Source organism: Cibotium barometz, chromosome 12 (genome assembly GCF_041138505.1).
Source record: "Cibotium barometz isolate CiBa-2024 chromosome 12, ASM4113850v1, whole genome shotgun sequence".
Classification (NCBI taxonomy): Eukaryota; Viridiplantae; Streptophyta; class Polypodiopsida; order Cyatheales; family Cibotiaceae; genus Cibotium; species Cibotium barometz.
Genome location: NC_141057.1, coordinates 25366887 through 25391978, shown reverse-complemented (window position 1 = coordinate 25391978; position 25092 = coordinate 25366887). Strand labels below are relative to the sequence as shown.

The window sequence follows — 25092 nt, the reverse complement described above, 5'->3', positions numbered from 1 at the left end:
CACACTTGCTTGAGGCATTGCTAAACATCTTTAATGAACAAACCTGAAGACGAATGGTCAAAGATCTCAACGAACGATCATGATGCATGTTTTGTCGTGATCCCCATTAGCAACGCTCAATATTTCCTCCCAATATTTAGTTTTGTCAACTCATGGAGCAACACGAAATCATATTCGGATAGAGAATCAAAGACGACATCGCCATAGCCCAAAGATCTCAACGAATGATCATGATGCATGTTTTGTCGTGATCCCCATTAGCAACACTCAATATTTCCTCCCAATATTTAGTTTTGTCAACTCATGGAGCAACACGAAATCATATTCAAATAGAGAATCAAAGACGACATCGCCATAGCCCATGAACAGTTTTTATCTCACTTACATTTCCTTCAATCATCACACTTTACCCCTGAAAAGATATTTATCACGATGCATACACATGTCTTTCGAGGATTATAGAATCACACTTTTATTTTGTAGCACATCAGCCACACTTGGAGATGACAACTCTTTTACTCCAATTTTCTATTCACATATCATTATAGCATTAAACTAATTCATAATACTTAGACATCCCTTTCTTGAATATATTTTTGAATTATCAACCTTTTTCGTCAAAACGTTAGACAATAATAACAAGCAAAGGTAATATTTATCGTAGATATTTAATCAAGTATGAAGGCCACCCCATCGAAGATTCTCGATGGCTACCAGGTCATACCCTCGCCACCTATCCATTGTGATTGCATCTTATGTTCATACTAGCTCATGATAATTATTTATCATTTTATGAGCAATTGAGAACAATTACTTGTTACCCCCGGGGCATGTTATAGGGAGTTAATTCATGGAATATATATTCTCACATTTATCATTATTTATAAATTGGAGTTAATCTATGAAATATGTATTCTCACGTTTTTCATTTTTATAAATTCTCTTGGGATGCCTTTCTAAATCTACGACGATCGTAGTTTACTTGACGCATACGTAGGTGAATTTGTACATGTGTACATTGTCTTGATATTATAAGTGCTATTATTTTGCTTTGGGATATTTTATTTTGGATGCGCCTTTTATTTTGGATGCGCATTTTTTATCAAGCTATGTGCAATGGTACAATGTCTACCAGGATTAATGTATTTAATTAGCTGTGTGCACTGGTATGATATAATCAAAAATAATGTGCTTAATAGGCTTTGTGCAGTGATGACTAATATTATTTTGGATGAACGTAATGATTGAGTGACTGATTATGTGTTAATTGTGGAACATGTGTTGGGCCACTATGAGATATTTTGGAAGACATGTGAACACCTTTTATGGTTTCATATTTTGTTATCAATATTTTTGTAAGGCTAAGGCCTCATACCTTTGTACATACCAAATAGTATTTTATGCCCGACTTTATATCATTGCTTGCTATATTTTTGTAGAGCTGGCATGCTCATAAACTCAAAAGCACTTGTGCTTCCAATAGGCCTAAAATTATACAAAAATAACCAACAAAAGTTCTAAAAATTTCCCATACCTCTTGCGACAAATTGGCCATGTTATAGACCACTTACACATGTTGGGTTAAATTCAAGTAACTATTTTTCATTATTTCTTTTTAAGCCTTACATATTTGTAACTTTATTTTTGCCAAAATATTTAGTACATAATCACAATGACTCTTCCATCGCCTCACAATCTATGACAACCATCTGAACTTCTACAACTCATGGCAGAATGTATGTGACTCGCTTATATATCTGCATGCAATGCACACTTATTCAAGGTATTGTGTTGCTTGCAAATGAAGATCAATACCAGGATGCAACAAAAACGATACTTAGGGCTCTTGAAAAGAGTTCCACTTTGTAGATGAATGTGGGAGAGGGTTTGATAATAATCCCACATGGGAACTTATGGGAGTCCTAGAATTTTTGTATAAAAGGTGGCTCATTTGAGAGCTTTAGACACTTTTGGGCTTAGTTCATGTAAGAGCTCCTTTGGGAGACCTACTCTCCCTCTTCTCCATAGAGGTGAAGACTCTTCTCTCACCCCATCTACATCATTGTATGAGGTAAATCTCTTCATTGAATCATTAGCAATGTCATGAGTCTTTCTCATCCTCTTCTCTAATCATTTTACTCTTATGCATGCTTTTAGTATTTCATTTTTGAGTACATGGATTGATTTGAAGCTTTCATGGAAGCTTGATGCTTGAATGTATGCATGCTTGTAGGAAGATAGGAGTGGAGTGAGGTCTTTCTCTTTGCTTGAGTGCATAGTGATTGTATTCCTCTTGCTTGTATTTGTGAATGAATGGGTGTGTAGGAATGAGGACAAGTTGAGCTTGTGTGTATGCTTAGTCTAGTGTCAAGTGATGGTAGCCATGAGCATTCTCTCCATTTGTGGATAAGCTCTTGTGCACCGGTACGGGTCGAATCCCTAGCTCCGAAAGGGATGCAAATCCCATTGGATTGAGCTTAGTGTGGATCGTACTCCTCTTGCTACAAGAGAGAGAGTTTTCCGTCTCTCCATTGGCGCCGCTGCCGGGGAGAAGACTCAAAACCGGTTGAGAAGCTTGCATTACTACCACTATTTCTTTTTATTTTGAGGTTTAGGGCATTGAGTGTGTGATCTCAAGGGCGCCTTGTGTGTTTTTATTTTTTTTATGAGAAGCAAGAAAAAAATTTTAACCCCATTGCGGTAGAGAAATCCCGCCATTATTCAGATTTAAGTACTTTCAGTTTTTTGCATCTTTGACGAGGTTGGCAAGAGGTAGGTAGTGTTGGAGGCGGTTTTTTGGTTTTGTTTTTATTTTGTTTTTATTTTGTTGTTTTGTTATTGGTGGGGAGGCATCTCCATCAAGTGCAGCAAAGAAAAGAATAGGTATATATATATATATATACTTGCAACCGTGGGCGGCCAGCTGAAAGCCTGCATAGAAGGCGGCCTTTTTAAAAAAAAATAATTCAATCTATATATATATATATATATATATATATATTTGCAGCGAAAGAAGGCGGCCAAAGGCGTGTGAGAGGCGGAAGTGGCTGGCGAGAGGCGGCTTTAAATATATATATATATATATATATATATATATATATATATATGTATATTTATACGTGGACGTGGTGGCAGCCTGCAGAAGCAATCTGGAGGACGTCGTCTGCATCGAGCGCAGCAGCTAGAAGCACTGCAGTGGGGGGGGCATCGTTTGCATCGAGCGTAGCAGCTAAGAAGTGCAGACCGGGTTGACGGGCTGCGTGGAGGCGACCGGCAAGAGGCGGAGAAGCTGACGGACGTAGAGGCTCTGTGGTGGGCGGCCAGCTGGAAGTGAAGGCGGCTGAGGAGAAGTAGGCGGTTGTGCTGGTGTAGAGTGGCCAGTTGCAAGAAGGCGAAGCTGTTGAAGACCTTTGCAGTAGGTGAAGCAGACGACAGCTAAGAGCTGTGGAGCAGCAGACGGCGGCAACAGAGATTGACGACGGCAGCAGCAGGGTGGCCGTCGGCAAGAGCACAGGCTGCAGCAGTAGTGGAGGGAGGTGGAAACGGCTGAAAGCAGAGTGAGCAGAGCAGAGCAGAGCGGCTGGCATTGAAGAAGCTGTAGCTGGCAGCTGTGAAGGCAAGCGAGACAACGAACGGTGCGGCGACGAACCCGGAAGCGAGCGGCGAGCAACACGATAAGGTAGGTGGAAATTTTTTATTTTTTTTATTTTTTATTTTATTTTATTAATTTTTATGTTTTTTTGTATTTTTAAATAAAACAAAAAACAAAAAAAAATATATATATATATATATATTTTATTAAAAAAAAGAGAGATTAAAAAAGAAGAAAAGAAGAAAAAGAAAAAGAAAAAAGAAAAAAAAATAAAAAAACAAAATAAATAAATAAAAAACAACAAAACAAAACATTAGGCAAAAAAGAAAAAGAAAAAAGAAGAAAAAACAATTTTTATTTTGAAATCATTGTTCATCATTTAAAATTTTGCATAATTAGCTTGCATTTTTCATTTTTTATTTTTTATAAAATTTTTGTAAATGATGCATAATTAGTATAGTCATATTTTTTTATTTGGCACGAAATTTATTCATTTTATTAAAAAAAACAAAAAAACAAAAAAAACCAAAAAAAATTTGAAAAAAAAAAAACAAACAAACAAAAGGAGGAAAAAACAAACAAACCAAAGAATTTTTTTTTGATTTTTTAGGAGTCTATTATTTTTTTGCATATTCTGTAGTTCTTCATTTTTTTAATTTTTTGCATAATTAGTGTAACCTGCATTTTTTCATTTTTGTAACTTTGTGCATAGTTAGTATTTTTTAGTGTGATTCATAATTTTTGTGTAAATTAAAAGAGGAAAAAAGTACAAAAAATTATAAAATCATAAAATCATAAGAAAAAAATATAAAATATAAATAAAAATATAAATAAAAATAATAAAAAAATAGGTTAGATAAGTACACCGTACATTTTCTTTTTTAATTGTCTCTAGTGGTTAGGTAGGGAAAAATATATATATATATACATATATATATATATTTTTATCAAAAAAAAAAAAAAACAAAACACAAAAACCAAAACCAAAACAAAAACAAATAAAAACCCAAAAAAACCAACAAAATTTGACCTTATGCACTTGCGGTCGGGACGTCTTGTAGAGTCTAGGGCACCTTCTCGAGTACCTACGCAAGAAAGTGGGACCCAATCGGTAGGCAATTTGGCAGATATTGCTGAAACCCTTTCTGAATCCCAATCCGATACCCTTTCCTCTAGAACAACTAGTTCATTGTCCATGGACAATCTAGGGCCATCAACTAGTCATCCCGTAGTCCAAAATAGGACACCCTCAAGATCCTTTAATCCATTTGAAGCCGACACCATGGGGTTAACATTCAATGTGAGACTCCAATATGTCTACACAAATGCTCAAGGAGCTGAGATCTTTAGGGACCCACAACAAAGGTACCTTGTTAAGATCGCCGACATATTCTCAGAACTTGATAGAGCACCTCTAGTCAATGACCAGGGTAACATGTACATGGGTGGAGATGGTGTTCGCTATGAAGTCACCTACCATCCGGAAAAGGTAGACAAATTAGGGGAGCTCTCTAAAACTGAGTTGTTAGACTATTCACAACTTTCCAGAGCAAAAGAGTCTAGAGATGACTGGCTTATCGAGCCGGACATGCCTGGACCATCCAATGCCCAATCCTCAAAGCCATCCACCAGAGATGATTTACTTCTTGTAGATCTCAATTTGGACAAGGATAGGAAAGGCAAGTGTAAAATGGATCAGGGGGCTGAAAGCCAATGGGAGTTTGTACGACAAATTCCTGTGACTAAGGTCTTACAGGATGACCCACTTCAAGAGGTCTATAAGGACTCGTTAGAGGGATATTATGCCACGACTAAATTGCCACAGCTGGATCTTCCTCTAGCTTATGTAGTGGTAGTTGAGAAGTGTGCAGGACACATGAACAGAATAGTTGATAAATGGGCCAATGAATATCGAACGTTAGATTGGAAAGAGATTAGGGAACTCACGTGGAAAGGACAACCATTATTTATGGAAGTGTTCTCAACACATACAGCCAAACCAGGAGAGACAGCCTTTCTTGGAGAAACTGTTGCTCCTCCCCTACGAGAGTTCACTAGAGAGGGACCTTCAACATCTAAGTGGACCACTGCTAGTAGCCCAACTCTAGCACCACGATATCGTCCTACACCAAATGTGCGACCACAGGTCACACCACAACAACATCTTTCCCACTATGACAATCGGATGAGAAGGGAGCCAACTCGGCCTCCTATAAGTGCACCTCCTGAAATGAGGGTGACAAGATCTTTGGAGGGGTTTGGTGAGGCTGGTAATAGGGTACCCACACCAATTTTGGAAACATGTGGACCATCTTTCCAAAGAGAGGAACAATTCCCACTGAGAGTGAGAGGCCGTAGGCCCTATGATGAGTATTCACGACAAGTAAGGCCATCAACTCTTCAGAAACTGGTTAAGAAGTATGAAGGGTCGGGAGATCCATACGACCATGTAGCAGCTTTTAGGCAAGCAGTTCGAGCTGAGCAAGTTGCTGATAAGCATACTCAAATAGAAGGGTTTGGACTCACTTTTGAAGGAAAAGCCCTGGCTTGGTTTCAGGCATTAGAGGCTTCAGACAAAACTTCTTTACGAGTTTTGGAAGAGAGATTCATTGCTGCTTTTTCTTTGATGGGAATTCAACATGACACGGTAGCACACATCTACTCTTTCAAGCAAGGAGAGAATGAGAGTGTTAGAGACTGTGTAAATAGAATGAAGCAGTACATTAATCGTTGCCCAGAAGATGAGAAACCCGCCCAAAGTCGATTAATTTCTCTCTTCTTAAAAGGCCTTAAAAATTCGACACTGCATACACATCTCTATGCAAAGAAGCATACAAGTTTCAATGAGTGTTGCCATGATGCTATGGATTTCACCGATAACTTCAAGTTCCAAGATGGTTCTGGCCCTGAGGTGAAACCTAGAAATCAATGGGGTGATGATCAAAGTTCAGGGTCTAGCGCGCTGGTAAATCCCGATCAGATAGCTAGCCTAGTACTACGGAGATTGGGACAGACCTATCGTCCACCCATGCAGCCACAACAACAGCAGCAGAGAATGAGGAGTATACTTCCTACAGGTCCTCATCTTTGTGGAGCATGTGGCGGTGACCATAAAACAGAGGACTGTAATACCTTTTCTCCTCTAGTCACAAACCAACCCACAAAAAAGTGGTGCCAAGCCTGTGCTTGGAACTTTACTCATACCACACAGGATTGTACTCGCATTGCGAGAATGAGACAGGAACGTGAGCAGCCGAGGGGTGGAGTGGCTCCACAAATGTATCAACAGTATACTAGTTTTGAACGTAAGCCACCGATGACACAAGAACAAGCACGACCTGTTCTTGGTGCTCAACCTCCTGCTCCAGGGACTGCTCCTGTGAGGGTTGTCGACTACGACAATTCAAATATGTGTAGAGAATTGGTAAACCCAGGCTATGTGGAGGAAGAATACGCATCATATTCATCCAAGGATAATATCTTTGAAAGTCCCATATACCCAAACCAAGCACTGGTGGAGACTCAACCAGGGGAACAAAGCTCTTTAATGTTGCTAGGCGGCTACCAACCTAGGACTCCAGGCCCCTCAGGTCAATGGCAGCCAAGGAAAGTAGAGGCCAAACCAATGGGCCCCTGTTATGAGTGTGGAGAACCCCATTGGGCTCGTGATTGTCCACATCGCTCAAGGCAAGCATCTAGGTCCAATACAACAGTGCAACAATTTCCACCAATAGAGAGATATTGTCTGGGGTGTTGTGTCGAACACTTCCCGAAGGATTGTCTGTTGAAACCACATGAGGAAGGCACCTCTCAACCAAAGGTTTCACTCAACCTTGTAGGTACAGTTCCATCGCCACCTTCATCTGAGAATGAGGATGTCGTACCACTTAGAGTCATGACTCGATCACAGACACGAAACGCTGAAATACAGACTGATGAGACACCTCGAACTAGGGACGCAAAGACAAATCTAGTGGACAAGACCCTACAGTCCAATAGAAAAAAAACCACTAGGAGAAAGAAGAACCGAAACAAACAAACTAAAAGTACATCGACTAGTTCTCAGGAGACCTCTAAACAAAACATACGGGATAAAACTTTTACATCCCAGGAAGTGCGTGAGGAACATCAACCTCAACCTGAGCCTAGTGCTAAACAAGATGAGGCTAGTACGACTGAGGTTAGTTCTGGGGGTTCTGTTTTTGTGGATAAAGTAAATGAGACTCTAGAGGCCATCATTGATGCTCATAGAAGTCGCATTGCAGCTTTATCTGAGCTACCCAAAAAGCTTCAAGAATACCCAAACCCTCGTGAGGAGAAGATCAATTTAGCTGTACATCAGCAACTCATTAGGGAAGCTCAGTCAATACTTGAGGGACCACCACCACCTATTCCTCGTGGCCCAGCCTCTCTTAAGCCAACATTAGAAACCATACCGGAAGTGTCATCAAGTAGAGAAATGAAAAGTGAATTCATTTCACAAGCTCAAAGCGAAAGATCGGCACCAAGTGACACTCCATTGAAAGAAGAAAGTCTACCATCACCTAGCCTTGTCTTCCCATGCAATGATGAAATTATTGATGCTAATGAGGACATGGCAAATGACATGTGGGCCGCTAAATGAGAAAATAAATGAGAACATGTCTTCTGTTAGTTCGCCTCCATTCTCTGAGGTGGATTTTACCAGAGACACGGAAAACAACTTTGGACGCCCAAGCATCCAGGAGGAAGGTCAAACAATGGTTTCTCCTAGAAGTAAGCATACAATGAAAACCTTACCGTCCTATCTGGGAGAATATGAGAACTGTTCTCAAACCTTGAGGATACCCTCCATGCATAAAAGGTTGACAAAGGAGAAGGATATGAGTATGGTGCAGGCTATTTTGTCAGCACCAGTGGCTTGTACCTTACCTTTGCTTGATTTGATAAAGATTAAACCTGAGTTGTGGAATGATATTGCCACATGTTTGTCAGAGCAGGTATTGCTACAAAAGGGTCACCATGAGTGTACTATACACCCTGAGACAAAGCATGTAATGCCAGTTCCTATCAACAAAGTAGGAAAATTTTGTGAAGACGATCAGGGAAATGCTACCCTCCCATTAGAAGTGCGAAAAGTATCTTCAACTGCAATACTTGATAGTGGTGCAGGAGTGGGCATTGTGACAAGGTCCATTTGGGAAAAGTGGGGCAAACCAGCTATTAGGAGTACAAGGATGCGCTTGCAGCTAGCAGATGGAAGCTTAGAACATCCCCTTGGGCTGCTTGAGAACATATTGGTCACCACATGTGGGATTGAATATGAGCATACCTTTGCAGTAGTGGATTTTGGAAAACATCCAAACTATGAAGTGATATTTGGTAGACCATTCATGCGACAATTTCAAATGATTCAAGATTGGGGATACAATTATTTGTACCTCCGACATGATTCTGTCATCACAAGGGTCAACCTAAGGAATCACTCATATCGTGATGTAACAAGGTCTCCAATAGATGAGTTTGATTCTGCTTCATCTGAGGGCTCAAGAGTTACATTGTCAGATGGGCGAGAAGATCTATGGATGTGTGGAGCCTCATGTAGGGATTTCAACACTGAGAGACTTAAGGGTAATCGAAGTGTATCTGACGAGGCATACATTCCACAACCCTTCCCTGAGCATTTAATTGATCCATTAGAATGGAGTCATGTCCTTGCAACATTATCAACATGTGCTCTACCGAAGCCAATTCAATTCTGTGACTCAGATGGATATGACATTATACCTATACGAATGGTACAACCACATAACCTTCGAGATGATTTGTACTATAGGAATGCATCCACAACAGCTATGCATGTCGAGGAAGTCTCAGTTGAGAATTTAACACTCAAATCTGTTAATGATGCTGATAAGAAAGAGACACAATCTCCAAAACAAATGATGTGGATAATTGATGAGTACTCAAGTGAGGGCCATGGCTGGTATGTTCCAACTACTCTAGTTGCTGCTCAAAGAAGGCCAGGCAAGAAGGATTCATCAATGTGGCTACCCAAAGCTGCGTACAAACTGGTACCATCTAGTCCAGTTGCTAAGACTCTTAAGAAGCACATCATTTCCAAGCCCAAACCTCGGATTGTTAATCGATGGGTCCCAAAACATGTGCTCAAAGCACAAGGCTATTATGAGGGTGCAACAGCAATTTGGCTTCCAAAATGCCATGCTTTGCTAGGGGTAAAAGATTGTATCAGAAAGATTCCAAAAGCCACCCTTGGGTTTCCATATCAGTGGGTGCAAAAGAAATCAACACAAACTCTTCAAGATAGGAAAGGTGGCTGTGATAGCACCTACAAAACAACTTGTGTTGATCTTCCTAAAACATGTATTGAGACACCTGTTGTCCCTATTTCTCCATGTTACACAATTCCATCATCAACTGGTGTACCTAAGACTCATCCAACTCCAAAGGAGTCTCATTTGAGCATAGATTCTAGCATTTCAAAAGCCTAAATCCTCTTATCTTGCTCAAATTCCTCGACAATTGATAAAATTCCCACCCAAGAAGGACATACCTAAAACCAAAGATAAGGCATTAGCACTACAAATGAAGCTCTTTGGTAGATCAATGTTTGAATAGTGTGGTGCCTTACGCCTTTAAAGGATTATGTTCTTTTTGAGATAATCTCCACCACCAGCGCAAGGGTAAGTTCAACGACTCCACAATAAGATCGACAAGCCAGGGCACTTTTCTCCCACTGGGTTTTTCCCCTCGGCTATATTCGGTGTTTGGCACCAATAGCAAATTTTATTTTTTTTATTTTATTTTTTTTTCTTTTCTTTTTTTGTGTTTGTTAATAAAAATTTTGCAGAGATCCTCGCTAAAACAAGAGCATCAAACATGCCCCACTAGTCCACCTACCTTGCACACAAATTAGGAAGGGGGGAGACATGCTACGCCTACAAAGATCAAGGAGGAACAATCTGCACCAAAATCAGTAATTATTCAAGGCAAACGAACAACATCAAATGGGCACTACAACAGGTGTATGCAAATCTTAATCTTTATTTCTTTAAGTGCTCTTATCTTTCGAATATATGGTTTGCATGTACACAATATTGGCTGGTTTGAGTTTTTGATTTGTAGTTAAAATATGGTGAGTGAATTCTAGAGTCTTAGAAGACTTAGTAAAAGATATGTCTATCCAAAGAAAGTGTAGGATATATACCAAGGGAGTATGCCAAGTACTTATGTCTTCAAGGTATATTAGTTATCCCTAGTGGTAGTTACCTCTTAGATATGAGCTAGGTGCTAGGAGAAATAAAAATTTACAAAAATATACCCTACAAAAATATATATACAAGGTGAATTGCGACATGAAGTGTCTACCGCCATGCGAAGTGCTTGGTAGGACCTGGGGATGTCTCAGCACCTTGGGGCCGATGCCTTGGTTTCCATGGGGTGAACACTGATGTCTAGAAGCTTCAGAAGAAGACCTTTGAGGAATCTATCGCCTTGATAGATGTTGGTAGGACTCGGGGGTACACTATGGGCCCTCAAGACCGATGCCCTCATCTTCAAGGGGTACTCCTTAGGTCATAAAAGAAAGAAAAAGGGTCTGTCGCCCTTGAGATACTTAGCGGTCTTTAGATTCTCTTGGCGGAGGTCTCTTGGCCATTGCTCGGGTCTCATGGGGATAGAACCTTAATCTTTATCACCTTCTACACACATATCAAAAAAAAAAAAAAAAAAACAACAAGAGAGAGCTCCAATCACCTTTGCTCATACTTAGGAGTAGGGTTGCCACTTAGGAGTAACTTACATACTGATAGGACATTGAGACTGCGGTCGTAACCGGAGGTGTACAAAGACACTTGCCTTTGCATAGCATTATCTACTACCTAAGTCTCACTTTGACTAGTTTTTACTCACCTCTTTTAGTACTCATTAAAACTTTAATCAGCCTTGCACTTGTATGCTCACGCGTGTAATTATTATTGCTGATTTTTCTTTTCTTTTCTTTTTATCAATAAAGGACTTTACTTGTATCAATTGTTTTTTTTGTTGCAGCTCTTGCTACTACCGCGCTCGAGGACGTGCGCAAAATAGGAAGGGGGGAGTGTTGCTTGCAAATGAAGATCAATACCAGGATGCAACAAAAACGATACTTAGGGCTCTTGAAAAGAGTTCCACTTTGTAGATGAATGTGGGAGAGGGTTTGATAATAATCCCACATGGGAACTTATGGGAGTCCTAGAATTTTTGTATAAAAGGTGGCTCATTTGAGAGCTTTAGACACTTTTGGGCTTAGTTCATGTAAGAGCTCCTTTGAGAGACCTACTCTCCCTCTTCTCCATAGAGGTGAAGACTCTTCTCTCACCCCATCTACATCATTGTATGAGGTAAATCTCTTCATTGAATCATTAGCAATGTCATGAGTCTTTCTCATCCTCTTCTCTAATCATTTTACTCTTATGCATGCTTTTAGTATTTCATTTTTGAGTACATGGATTGATTTGAAGCTTTCATGGAAGCTTGATGCTTGAATGTATGCATGCTTGTAGGAAGATAGGAGTGGAGTGAGGTCTTTCTCTTTGCTTGAGTGCATAGTGATTGTATTCCTCTTGCTTGTATTTGTGAATGAATGGGTGTGTAGGAATGAGGACAAGTTGAGCTTGTGTGTATGCTTAGTCTAGTGTCAAGTGATGGTAGCCATGAGCATTCTCTCCATTTGTGGATAAGCTCTTGTGCACCGGTACGGGTCGAATCCCTAGCTCCGAAAGGGATGCAAATCCCATTGGATTGAGCTTAGTGTGGATCGTACTCCTCTTGCTACAAGAGAGAGAGTTTTCCGTCTCTCCATATTGTTACACATATTTAATGACAAACTTGAAGACAAATGGTCAAAGATCTGGACGAACGATCATGAAGCATGTTTTGTCATAATCGCCATTGGAAACACTCACATATTTCCTCCTAATATTCAATTTTGTCAAGTATAGCCCATGAACCCTTTTTTTCTCACTTACATTTCCTTCAATCTCACTTACCCCCCACCCCCTAAAAAGATATTTATCGCGATGCATACACATGTCTTTCAAAGATTATAGAATCACACTTTATTTTGTAGCACATCAACCACACATTTGAGATGACAACTCTTTTACTCCAATTTTCTTTTCACATATCATTATAGCATCAAACTAATTCATAATACTTATACATTCTTTTCTTGAATACATTTTTGAATTATTAACCTTTTTTTTAAGAACTTTCAACAACAATAATAAGCAAAGATAATATTTACCATTAGATATTTAATCAAGTATAAAGGCCACCCCATCAAAGATTCTTAATGGCTACCTGATCATGCCCTCGCCACCTATCCATCCTTGATTCCATCTTATGTTCATACTAGCCCATGATGATTAGTTACACTACTACAAGATGACTCATTTTTGACACTTGGTATTTGACGGTTTACACGCCATGAATCGTCCTCTTCTATTTCAAGCATTAGAGGTGGTTGTGTTGAAAGTTGTTCTTCGTTCTCTTCTTCGAATTCTGGATTAGTTATTGTGTTTGCTTCTGGTTCAAGTGCTAGTAATTGTTGAATTACTATACCTTCATTTGATCCTTCTTCTAGTTGTTCAACTCGATCAATATCTATTTCTTGTACTTCTTGAGTGGGTTCCTCAACCTCTACTTCATTTGAAATTTCCATATCTTCAAATATTGTTTACTTTGTGGATCGATTTGCATTACAAACAACCATGTATGATCTCTCGGGTCCACCTTGAAGACAACCTACTGACAATGCTCTGGTAGCACAAATGTGTCCCTTTGGTTTGTCCATATCCTTGTGGAGCCTACTTGAATAAATCCGCTCTTATCTCTGTGCATGGTTGCTTGTGGTCCTTAAGTCACTACCTTGAACCACTTCACATCAAAAATGAACATAGAAAACTTTCTGAACCCAGTTCCTTGATAACGTGTTGTATCGTTCCACAGTAATCAAGCATGCCAACTTCACAACTTAGATCACTTGCACTAGAACGACTTTCTTGCATGAAATTTGTGTTGACACTGCAATCAAATGTTGTTCTCTTCTTATCTATTTGCTCCACTCAAAAGAGACGACCGCATGACCAAAGTGCACCAATTTGTGATATTGCAAGCAAAAGAAGATCATGAAATTGTATCAAGAACAAAAACTTATATACAAGACTATGTCTTACGGTTTCTTGTGTACATATAAAAACTCACTTACATGGTAATCACAACCATATGCAAGCTCCTCCTCCTCCTCGTCGCTTATAACGTCACCACTGTATTTTTCTTGTTGCATGATTTGTTGAAGACATCTACTAGAACGAAATTCTGGAAGTTGAGAAAATGAATCTGGTTATGGCAATGCTCTAGTTGTTCGACTCTTTCTAAAATTCAAACGATCTCGGTCTCTTTCCTTCTTTGCGACCCTATATCTCTCGATCCATTTCTGCATAGCACTTAAGTTGAGGATGCAAAATTTATTAATCTTCTTTCGCAATGCCATATCCATTGTTCTCTAAAGCCCTTGTCCCCTTGAGGATCTTCCCCAACAAGCTGATCATCCTCTTCTTGTGTCCACAATGGTGGCATATCAGGGTTTGACGTACTAAGAAATTATGTTATGTATACAAGAGATTCAAGCCATCCCACTGAACAAAACCTTTCAATGTCTTCATAAATATCTTGAGGAAAAACATCCATCGACTATGAACAACACCTCCTATAGCAACCTTGTTAACCACATGAACAAGTAGGTACAATTGAATGGTCAAGAAACTTGTTGGAAAGAATTTCTTCGCCATTGTAAATGCTTCAATGGAGTTTAGACGAGTTGCTTCCAACGTATTTCTTATAATCTCCTTCTTTGATATCCATCATACCACTGTTGTAATCTTGTATATTGTCGCTCTTATGTCTTCACCAAGGCAATCCTTAATGGCTATTGGCAGCATAAACTATAAGATTTGTGCCAGTCATGAGACTTCAAGCCACTAAGCTCTTCATCCTTTGTGAATGATCCCTTGAAGTAATGCATACAACTAGTGGGAGTACGAAACTCACTTATGCACTTCTTTACATGCCGCTACTCTTCTTTGGTTAAGACCCAAGATACTCTAGGGAGAATCACTTTCCCATCAGGTCTGCTCCGTGCCCATAAGTGTTGCACATGCGATCCACCTCTTGTAGATCATCCCTTTGTGCCTTACTCTCTTTAGCACCTGTGATGGTTTTCCAAAGCATATCGGCTATGTTCTTGAAAATGTGCATAGGGTCAAGATGATGATTGACTAAAAGATCAATCCAGTATGGGAGTAGATGCAAGATGGATAGCCTTTTCATTCTGGGGGTGAACAACTTGGATCCACTTCCCATTCCCTCCTCCAATCACTTGGCTTTAGCACACGAGGAGGCCTCCCTAGAAATCTCTCTCTCGCAACTCATGGTTGTCGGGGAGATACTTTTTGTGGCCTTCGTAGACAACCTTCTTCAAAGCTATTGAGTACCAAGTCTCTAATCTAGGCCCACATAACCAGATATTGAAAGCCTTGCTAAACATGCTAATCATTATGATGAGATATGCAAATAATACAAAATGATTAAAATTGTAAAATTAAATGAGATCAAGAAATTTTAGAATAATTAACTTACCAAAGCACTCTCCATAGAGCTCAGCCAATCATGCATGGTCCACATAAGTATTCCTCACACTGTTGCATCCCTATATCCAAAACCCTTAGATGCATCATGAACTTGGATACCATCCATAACGTCTGTAGCTCATCAACTAATGGAGTCAAGTAGACGTCCATGTTCTTAACCTTGTACTTCCCTAGAACTATGAAGGAAAGTAAAATGTGCCTAGTAACAGCTTTGTATAAGGGGGTAGTTAACTTTATTGTTAGAGACAAGAACTAAAGAAAGATAGGTCATAATAAGAGGAACAAAGTCTGTGTTCAGACCATTTGGAGATTCCTCATGGTTTGGCCGATATTTTGTAAAACAAATTCGACACCACTTTCGAGTGTTTTTTTTACATATCATCTCTATTTTGGTTAAAGAATGTGTTTTTAGAAAAAAAAACTATCTTTATCTTTTTCGTACATGTTAATCAAACAAAATTTTTGTGGGCTATATTTTTAAAGCCTTGATGTGGTTCTATGCAGGAAGAGAGAGAGAGAGAGGGAGATTTTGCTCAGAGACTTTTTGCGATTTGGGCCGACTCGTACTATTTACCCGCCGGATAGAGAACAAGATTGAAGCCCTCTAGAAACCATGTGGTAGAACCCAGAGAGTACGAGATCGAGAAGGAGGCATACCCGAGATAGCTGTGACATTAAGTGTGGAGGTTGGGTGGATGAGCATCAGAGAAAGCCCTAATTGGTGATTAACTCTCTAGATTTGCATAATTGTACTAGCGATTATTATTATTTTTGGATTGATTAGACTTCGAAACAATCATAGATATTGGATAAATCTCTTCTTTCTTATAAAGTGTGAAGTAATTTGTTAGATCTGGTCAGGTGCTATTATTTTTGAATATTTGATAAATATGATGAATTTTTATGATTAACTAAATGGAACAAAATATGGGATATATTACATCTTAGCCCATTAAATACCAAAGGTAGAAGAAGAATCTAGAGTGGATAATATTACGGTGATATGTAGCTTTTCCAACATTGACTATGCTGCTCATTCATTTGCTCCTTAGGCTCCAAACGTTGAGAAGAAGGAGATAACTGAAATGAATGATGTGCTTTTCTATATATATGCAATGATGCTATGGTGAGCCAAGCTTATGCTGTCTACATGCATGTCTAGATCTTCACAACTTCATATATGCCCCATAGCTGTTGGTTGATTGGTTCCCCATGCCCTAACCTAATGTGATGCATGTCCTAAATGTTGTTGATTCCTTGTGTATTGTAGTAGGTGCTGTAACAATAGCACCATACAATGTTGCACATGCTATAACTACTGTGATTTAAGCTTGTTAACATTAATTTAACTGCTTGGTAAATGTTGGATTAATGCTTGAATGCCTAGAATGCCATGTCACCTATAATACACCAACTAGGTGTGCACGTGACATTGACTAGGTCTGGTCGGCTAGCAAAAAAACAGGCGCTCTTGGCTAGCAATCTACTACAACCAACCAGGGAAAAGACTATAGAACCCCCACATGGAGCAAAACTAGGAAAAATGGACAATGAGGAAAAAATGAAGAAACTCCTACACGGGCAGGCACACCCACAATAATGGCCACCACTCCCTACTACAACTGAGTAATATGTACAGACAAGAGATAACTGCTAACATCCCCTCTTAGCTCATGGATGTGGAACCAATCCTAGTGAGCTGGAGTGAGAATCCGCTGAGGTAGAAGCTTCATGAAGAGGTCCGCCATATTGTCCTTCATTAAACAAAAGACTAGCAAGATGTCACCAACGAAAATCTTCTCTCTAAAGGTATAGTTTCGGTAAGAAGATTTTGACTGAGGCAGAGCAATATTAGAGCCTTGTAGTTGTTGATGCCTTCATGTATCTTGCATATGAATTGATTATGACCTGGAATAAGGTAGTGTAACTTAGACAAAGTTGTGATTTGGAATGCAATACCACCATCAAGGTTGTTGAGTGGCAAAGACAGCCAAGTGAGGTTACTGATCCTAGCTGTGGTATCGAGCAAAGGCCCACTGAGTGCATTTGCCCCTAGATCTAGTGCTTGCAATAAGGTCAATGAGCCCAAGGTGCTTGGTATAGTGGTAGTCAAGTTGTTTTGTTATATAAGTACAAGGATCCGAGGCTTTCGCAAGCTCCAATCTCAATGGGAATGCTTCCAATTATGCGGTTTCCAAAAGCAAAAAAATAAGCCAAGATCTTGAATACTATGATATCCTGCAATAAGGTGCCATTAAGCTAATTCACTTGAAGCTATAGTGTCACAAGGTTGGTGGAGTTGTACAAGGAGGTGGGAATGGGGCCATTTAAAGCGTTCAAGAAGAGCCTTAGATCGGTGAGAAGTTTCACGTTCCCAATTTCTAAGGAGATATAGCCTTCTAGCTTGTTTTGATCAAGGTAGAGGGCAGGGAGACTGCACCAATTTCTAAGTGGGGGGAATGGTGGTTGTTAGATTGTTGTCATTCATAAGTAGATCTATAAGGTTAGTGAACTTTCCCAACTCTGGGGGTATGGGATTGCTAAGATCATTACGAGAGAGGAGAATGTGAGGGACAAAGGACGACAGGACCAAATGTATGAGAGATCATAGCAAAACAACACAGCATGAAATGGGTGAGTGAGTGTATATATGATGGTGAGTGAAAATATGTACTAGAGGTCCTCTAATGTGAGGAGACTCTGAGTAGAAGACCATTGCAGAAGCAGAGATGATGTCAGAGTTGAAGCACGGTCAATGAACGAAGGCTCGCATTGATGTGAGGCAAAGGCACTCCGTGAGATGGTCGGCGTCGAAGGCTCGCATCGGTGGATGTAGAGGAATTTCAAGGTGGTAGTGGGCAGAGGAAGATGAAGTGAGGATGATATAGATGTTGATGCAAACTCTAGTGATAAGGGTGCTAAACTCTAGTGATAAGGTGTTCTGGTACCTAAAAAGAGCAGAGAGGGCTGCCATCCCGAGTGGTGCAAGCTTTGGTGACAAGGGTGCTACAATACCTGAGGGGTGGTATGTGAGATGGTGAGCAGAGATGGTTGCTATCCCGAGAGGTAAACTGTTTAAGAAAAATGATGATATGTTGTAGAAGAGAGTGGGATGTTGTCCCAAGATGTGTACTGATGCTAAAACGTTGATGTGTTGTACAACAGCATAGAGTGGGTTGTTGTTCCAAAAGAGTGAACTGAAGATAAAATGCTAATGTGCTGAAGTGTAGCTATATAGGATATCCTCATCATTCATCACATTGTACCACTCCATTGACCATATCAGGTACCATGTGATTATCTGTTGCTATGTTGTCGGTGCCTACATATCATCTGCTTCATCATCATTGGCTACTATCAGCTCTAGCACACCAGTGTTTCACATCATCTCATGGGATAGTAGCCCTCTCTGATACATAGAGCATACTATCATTTCATATCAGTTCATGGGACAAGATCCCTTTGCCTACATATCATCTGCTTCATCATCATCGGCTACTATCAGCTCTAGCACACCAGTGTTTCACATCATCTCATGCGATAGTAGCCCTCTCTGCTACATAGAGCATACCATCATTTCATATCAGTTCATGGGACAACATCTCATGGGATAGTAGCTCTCTCTGTTACATAGAGCATGGGACAACATCTCATGGGATAGTAGCCCTCTCATGGGATAGTAGCCCTCTCTGCTACATAGAGCATACCATCATTTCATATCAGTTCATGGGACAACATCTCATGGGATAGTAGCCCTCTCATGGGATAGTAGCCCTCTCTGCTACATAGAGCATACCATCATTTCATATCAGTTCATGGGACAACATCCCTCTCTACTACATAGAGCATACTATTGTTTTACATTAGCTCATGGGACAACAGCCCTCTCTGCTACACTTCAGCACATTAGCATTTTATCTTCAGTTCACTCTTTTGGAACAACAACCCACTCTATGCTATCGTACAACACATCAGCGTTTTAGCATCAGTACACATCTTGGGACAACATCCCACTCTCTTCTACAACATATCATCATTTTTCTTAAACAGTTTACCTCTCGGGATAGCAGCCATCTCTGCTTACCATCTCACATCATCGGGACAGTAGCCATCTCTGCTCCTTACCACCCCTTAGGTATTATAGCACCCTTGTCACCAAAGCTTGCACCACTCGAGATGGCAGCCCTCTCTACTCTTTTTAGGTACCACAACACCCTTATCACTAGAGTTTAGCACCCTTATCACTAGAGGTTGCATCAACATCTGTATCTCATCACTTCATCTTCCTCTGCCCACTACCACCTTGAAATTCCTCTGCATCCACTGACGCGAGCCTTTGACACTGACCACCTCACGGAGTGCCTTTGCCTCACATCAATGCGAGCCTTCATTCATTGACTGTGCTTGAACTCTGACATCATCTCTGCTTCCGCATTGGTCTTCTACTCAGAGTCTCCTCACATTAGAGGACCTCTTGTACATATTTTCACTCACCATCATATATACACTCACTCACCCATTTCATACCAGTGTGTTGTTTTGCTATGATCTCTCATACATTTGGTCCTTCATACTTTTTCTGTCACATTCTCCTCTCTCGTAATGATCTTAGCAATCCCATACCCCCAGAGTTGGGAAAGCTCACTAACCTTATAGATCTACTTATGAATGACAACAATCTAACAACCACCATTCCCCCCACTTAGAAATTGTTGCAGTCTCTCTGCCCTCTACCTTGATCAAAACAAGCTAGAAGGCTATATCTGCTTAGAAATTGGGAATGTGAAACTTCTCACCGATCTAAGGCTCTTCTTGAACTCTCTAAATGGCCCCATTCCCACCTCCCTGTACAACTCCACCAACCTTGTGACACTACAGCTTCAAGTGAATCAGCTTAATGGCACCTTATTGCTGGATATCATAGTATTCAAGAGCTTGGCTTATTTTTTTTTCTTTTGGAAACCGCATAATTGGAAGCAGTCCCATTGAGATTGGAGCTTGCGAAAGCCTCCGATCCTTGTACTTATAACAAAACAACTTGACTAGCACTATACCAAGCACCTTGGGCTCATTGACCTTATTGTTGCAAGCACTAGATCTAGGGGCAAATGCACTCAATGGGCCTTTGCTCGATACCATAGCTAGGATCAGTAACCTCACTTGGCTGTCTTTGCCACTCAACAACCTTGATGGTGGTATTGCATTCCAAATCACAACTTTGTTAAGTTACAATACCTTATTCTAGGTCATAATCAATTCATAGGCAGGATACATGAAGGCATCAACAACTACAAGGCTCTAATATTGCTCCGCCTCAGCCAAAATCTTCTTACCGAAAAGTCTATACCTTTAGAGAGAACATTTTGGTTGGTGACATCTTGCTAGTCTTTTGTTCAATGAAGGACAATACGACAGACCTCTTCATGAAGCTTCTACCTCAGCGGATTCTCTGTCAGCACTCTAGCTCACTAGGATTCGTTCCACATCCACGAGCTAAGAGGGGATGTTAGTAGTTATCTCTTGTCTGTACATATTACTCAGTTGTAGTAGGGAGTGACGGCCATTATTGTGGGTGTGCCTGTGTAGGAGTTTCTTCATTTTTTCCTCATTGTCCATTTTTCCCAGTTTTGCTCCATGAGGGGGTTCTGTAGTCTTTTCCATGGTTGGTTGTAGTAGCTTGCTAGCCAAGAGGGCCTATTTTTTTGCTAGCCGACCAGACCTGGTCAATGTCACGTGCACACCTAGTTGGTGTATAGGTGACATGGCATTCTAGGCATTCAAGCATTAATCCAACATTTACCAAGTAGTTAAATTAATGTTAACAAGCTTAGATCAGAGTAGTTATAGCATGTGCAACATTGTATGGTGCTATTGTTGCAGCACCTACAACAATACACAAGGCATCAACAACATTTAGGACATGCATCACATTAGGTTAGGGCATGGGGAACCAATCAGCCAACAGCTATGGGGCATATATGAAGTTGTGAAGATCTAGACATGCATGTAGACACCATAAGCTTGGCTCACCAACATCATTCCATATATGTAGAAAAGCGCATCATTCATTTCAGTTATCTCCTTCTCAACGTTTCGAGCCTAAGGAGCAAGGGAATGAGCAGCGTAGTCAGCATACGGTCAACATTCAACATTCAATTCATCTCTTGCATCCTATATAAAGGAAAACCAACATCCAAAGGGTGTACCTCATCATTGGTGAAAGGAACAGTCAGCTATCATCATCATTCAGCATATCTCTCTCTTCTCAAGAAGGATACTCATTTAGGACATGCATAGACCTATTCATAGATTTCATTGTAACCATCGCATTGAATATAGCTACATTTTATTTGCATTGAAACCATTCTCATTCTCTTAAGTGTTTCTAAGTGAAGTTTAGTTAAGCCTAAGGTTGTTTTACTACGATCAATCCCTCACATGTCACATTGGTGTCAGAGCGTTACAGAGGGTAACCAACCTTAGTTCTTCCCTTAAGTCATTCAGTAAAGTATCATGACAGTTGCCTCCCCTTAGTTAAATCCATTTCTTAAGATCTTGCAGGCCATCCTTAGGGTTTTCCCCTTAAGCATGCATGAGTAACCCGTTCATTTACATTCTTCCATAGCATATAGGGTAGCACATGGCTTGCATCAGCATAGTAGTCATCCTAGCAGTCTAGTAAAGATAGTCAGTCTAAAGTCTCTTGTTTCTGCAAGGCATACATGATTTACCCATGAGTTTTCTAGGGAAGAATGACATCCATCATCAAAGGAGTAAATGGATTTTTGGGCTTCAAATGGCATCAATAGTGGGTTCTCTTCCATATAAGAAGACGAAAGTGGCTCCAACATCGCCTCAGGAGGTTCAGAGGTCCATGTGAAAGGATTCCACAGACAGGTGAGTGTGGTGATTCATGTTTTTCCAAGCAAATTTATCAGCATTTTCCATGTAGTTCCCGTAGTGGAGAAGCATTTGGCTCAAAGGATTCAACTCCTACAGTGGAACTCAATCCCGACAGAAGAGGACAAAATGGGGCAGTGGTTTCAGTGGGGGAGGATCAATAGAGGAGTCAAAGGGTTGTTAGGTGTACCACCTGGCAGTTTAGCCTTTCCAAAAAAAGGAAAAATATCCACTATTGTGATGAATGTTCATTCTCAAGTCATTCTTTAGGTTGAACTCCTAAAAGGTAAGAGGTGTGGTTTGTTGGATTTAAGGATGTCACCATTGTGATGAACATTCATCCTCAACTCCTCCTTTAAGTTAACCTCCTTAAAAGCATGAGGTGTGGATTATTAGATTTAGGGATGTCACCAAACTCTCATGATTGGAAGCCAACACCCTAACATATGTTTTAGCCATGTCTTTGTTTCTACCAAATCTTTATTGGTGATAGGCATACCACTTTTGTTACAATCTATCCCCAATATCTGTGACTCTTATCAATGACCGTTGTTGTTAAGAATTATTGAACACTCTCCTTCTCTAAGTTTTTATGCTTGAAGTTAGTTCTCATATCGAAATTTTTGTTGGGTTAGCTATCTTGTATTGGTTCTACAAAGCATCACAAATTTCTAAAGCAAAGAAAAGGTATTTTGCCATGGTTAGCAAGGTGTTCTCATTAATGCCACTAATGATTGAGAGCGTATATAACACATATGCATGTCTACACCTTCAAGCCTCTAGAATAGTATGGTTTTACATGGCATCATTTGTTTGCATATCTTTTGCTACCAACTTTGGGTTTATCTCTGAAACTACTATCTGTAAAATAGGTCAAAATTTCACATGTGAACATCCCTTACTAGTTTCATTCATCCTTGCCTTTAATCATGAGTGTTAGGGACCCTCCTACCCCTTTTTAAAATCAAGGGTTGGACTCATCTTCAACATGTAGAGAGTGTAATTTATGCCCTCTACCTTAGTTTTCTCATCGATTTGTGGTGGGTTTGGTTTATTGGAAACCATTTCTCAAAAAAATTGTTTGTTAATAAAACGTGCAAAGAAGTTGTGTTTAGAACCTAATGTTGTTATACCATATGTAAGTAAATCTATAATAATGGCGTAAACACAAAACCCTCACAAAATGAAAGATCAGTTTTTTAACATAGGTTAAGCACCATAGAAGACAAAGAAAACAAGTGAAGAAGTGTATGTAAAAGCTACCATGATGGTTGTGATTAGAGAGATAAAATGATGGTTGTGTTTAGAGGGGGAGAGAGAGAGAGAGAGACGGGGAGCACGGGTGGGTTATTTCTCGGCAGTGAAATCAATAATCAACGAAATGACCTTACTTGAATATTTATTTATTCGTCGCCTATACACTACTTTACAAAAAAGAAAACCCTGGATTACTGCATTGTATGCCATCCTAGAGACAGAACTCAACACTTCTCTGTTGTGGGCAGGCCTACACATCAAAACTTGTGCAAGGTGAACTCTAAAAGGGTTTATCCCCCCCAAAAAAAAGAATGGTTCTCCCTTCCCATATTGCACCACAAGAAGCTCCTAATAACTGTGCTCAGTGTCCAGCCCCTAATTCCTTCGTTAACTAACAGCTTAGAGCTAAGCATTCCTGTTGCAGGCTGTTGCCGGCGTTTTTAGTTGGACTTGTACTCTGGGTATGATGCTGTTGCACATGATCTTGTAGCCAAGGGTGAGCCAGCTGCTGCAGGTCCCTGAGTCTCATCCGTCTGTAGGGGTTCCGCTGCAGCATTCCCTTGATAAGCTCCTTGGCTGGGGCTGAGATGGACGGCCAGGGCTCCCTCTTCAGATCCAGCCTCCCTCGCTTCACGGCCTCGAAGATGTCCGCGGTGGTATCCCCGTCGAAGGGCGGATAGCCGCACAGCAACATGTGGAGTAGCACGCCCAAGCTCCACACGTCCACCTTCTGGTCGTGGGTGCCGGTGAGCGAGATCTCGGGAGCGAGGTAGCATGGCGTGCCCTCCACGTCGTCGAAGACTCGACGGTGGGAGAAGTCAGCAGAGGCGCCGAAGTCCGCGAGCTTGAGGTGGGAGTAACTTCTTCCTCGATCAGCGAAGAGCACGTTCTCTAGCTTGAGGTCCCTGTGCATGACACCTTGGTCGTGGCAGAAGGACACCCCTCTCACGATGGCCGCAAAAGCCTCAGCTGCCTGGGACTCCGGCAGGCGCCCATTGCTGGTGTTGTCCCTGAGATGCTCGAGCAGGTCTCCTCCCTCGCACAGCTCCATCACCACGTGAACGCACTCCTCGTCCTCGAAGCTCTCTTCCAGCCGAACCACGTTGGGATGACCCTTGAGCCTTTCCAGCGTCGCAACTTTCGTGCGCACATGGCGAAGGGCGCTCCCTGATTTGCGCACGGACTTGCAGGCGTACTGCTGGCCCGTGCGCTTGTGCGTGCACAGCCTCACAATGCCATCCACGCCCTCGCCCAACTGGCGGCCCAGCGCATAGGAGGAGCAGCTGCTGCTGCTGCTGTTACTTTCCATGTACGTACCTAAACTGTGCAAGATGATGAGAGAGAGCGTATGAGAAAGAAGTACACGATTATAGAAGGCAAAGAAAGGTGAAGAATCGCAAAGGATAAGATGGCAGAGACACAGTCGAGGTACTTTATATGTAGACAGACAGCAGTCGGACTTTTGTCGACGAGTCAAGCGGCCCGCATGGGCGACTCGCCGGACCGACAACATCATCCCTCCCTGATCGTCAACGTTCAAAAATTACACACTTTCTCCAAGGCCTTGTAAATTGTAACCAAACTAACAAACCTTCGACTCCAAACAAAAACTCTCGAGAGAAGTGCTTGTAGATTGTAAACAAACTAATAAAG

General features: G+C 40.8%; 1 pseudogene; it reads right to left on the bottom strand.

Moving 5' to 3' along the window:
* Positions 1-23830: 23830 nt before the first annotated feature.
* On the bottom strand, positions 23831-24748 carry LOC147633215 (calcium-dependent protein kinase 7 pseudogene; annotated as a pseudogene).
* Positions 24749-25092: the final 344 nt, after the last annotated feature.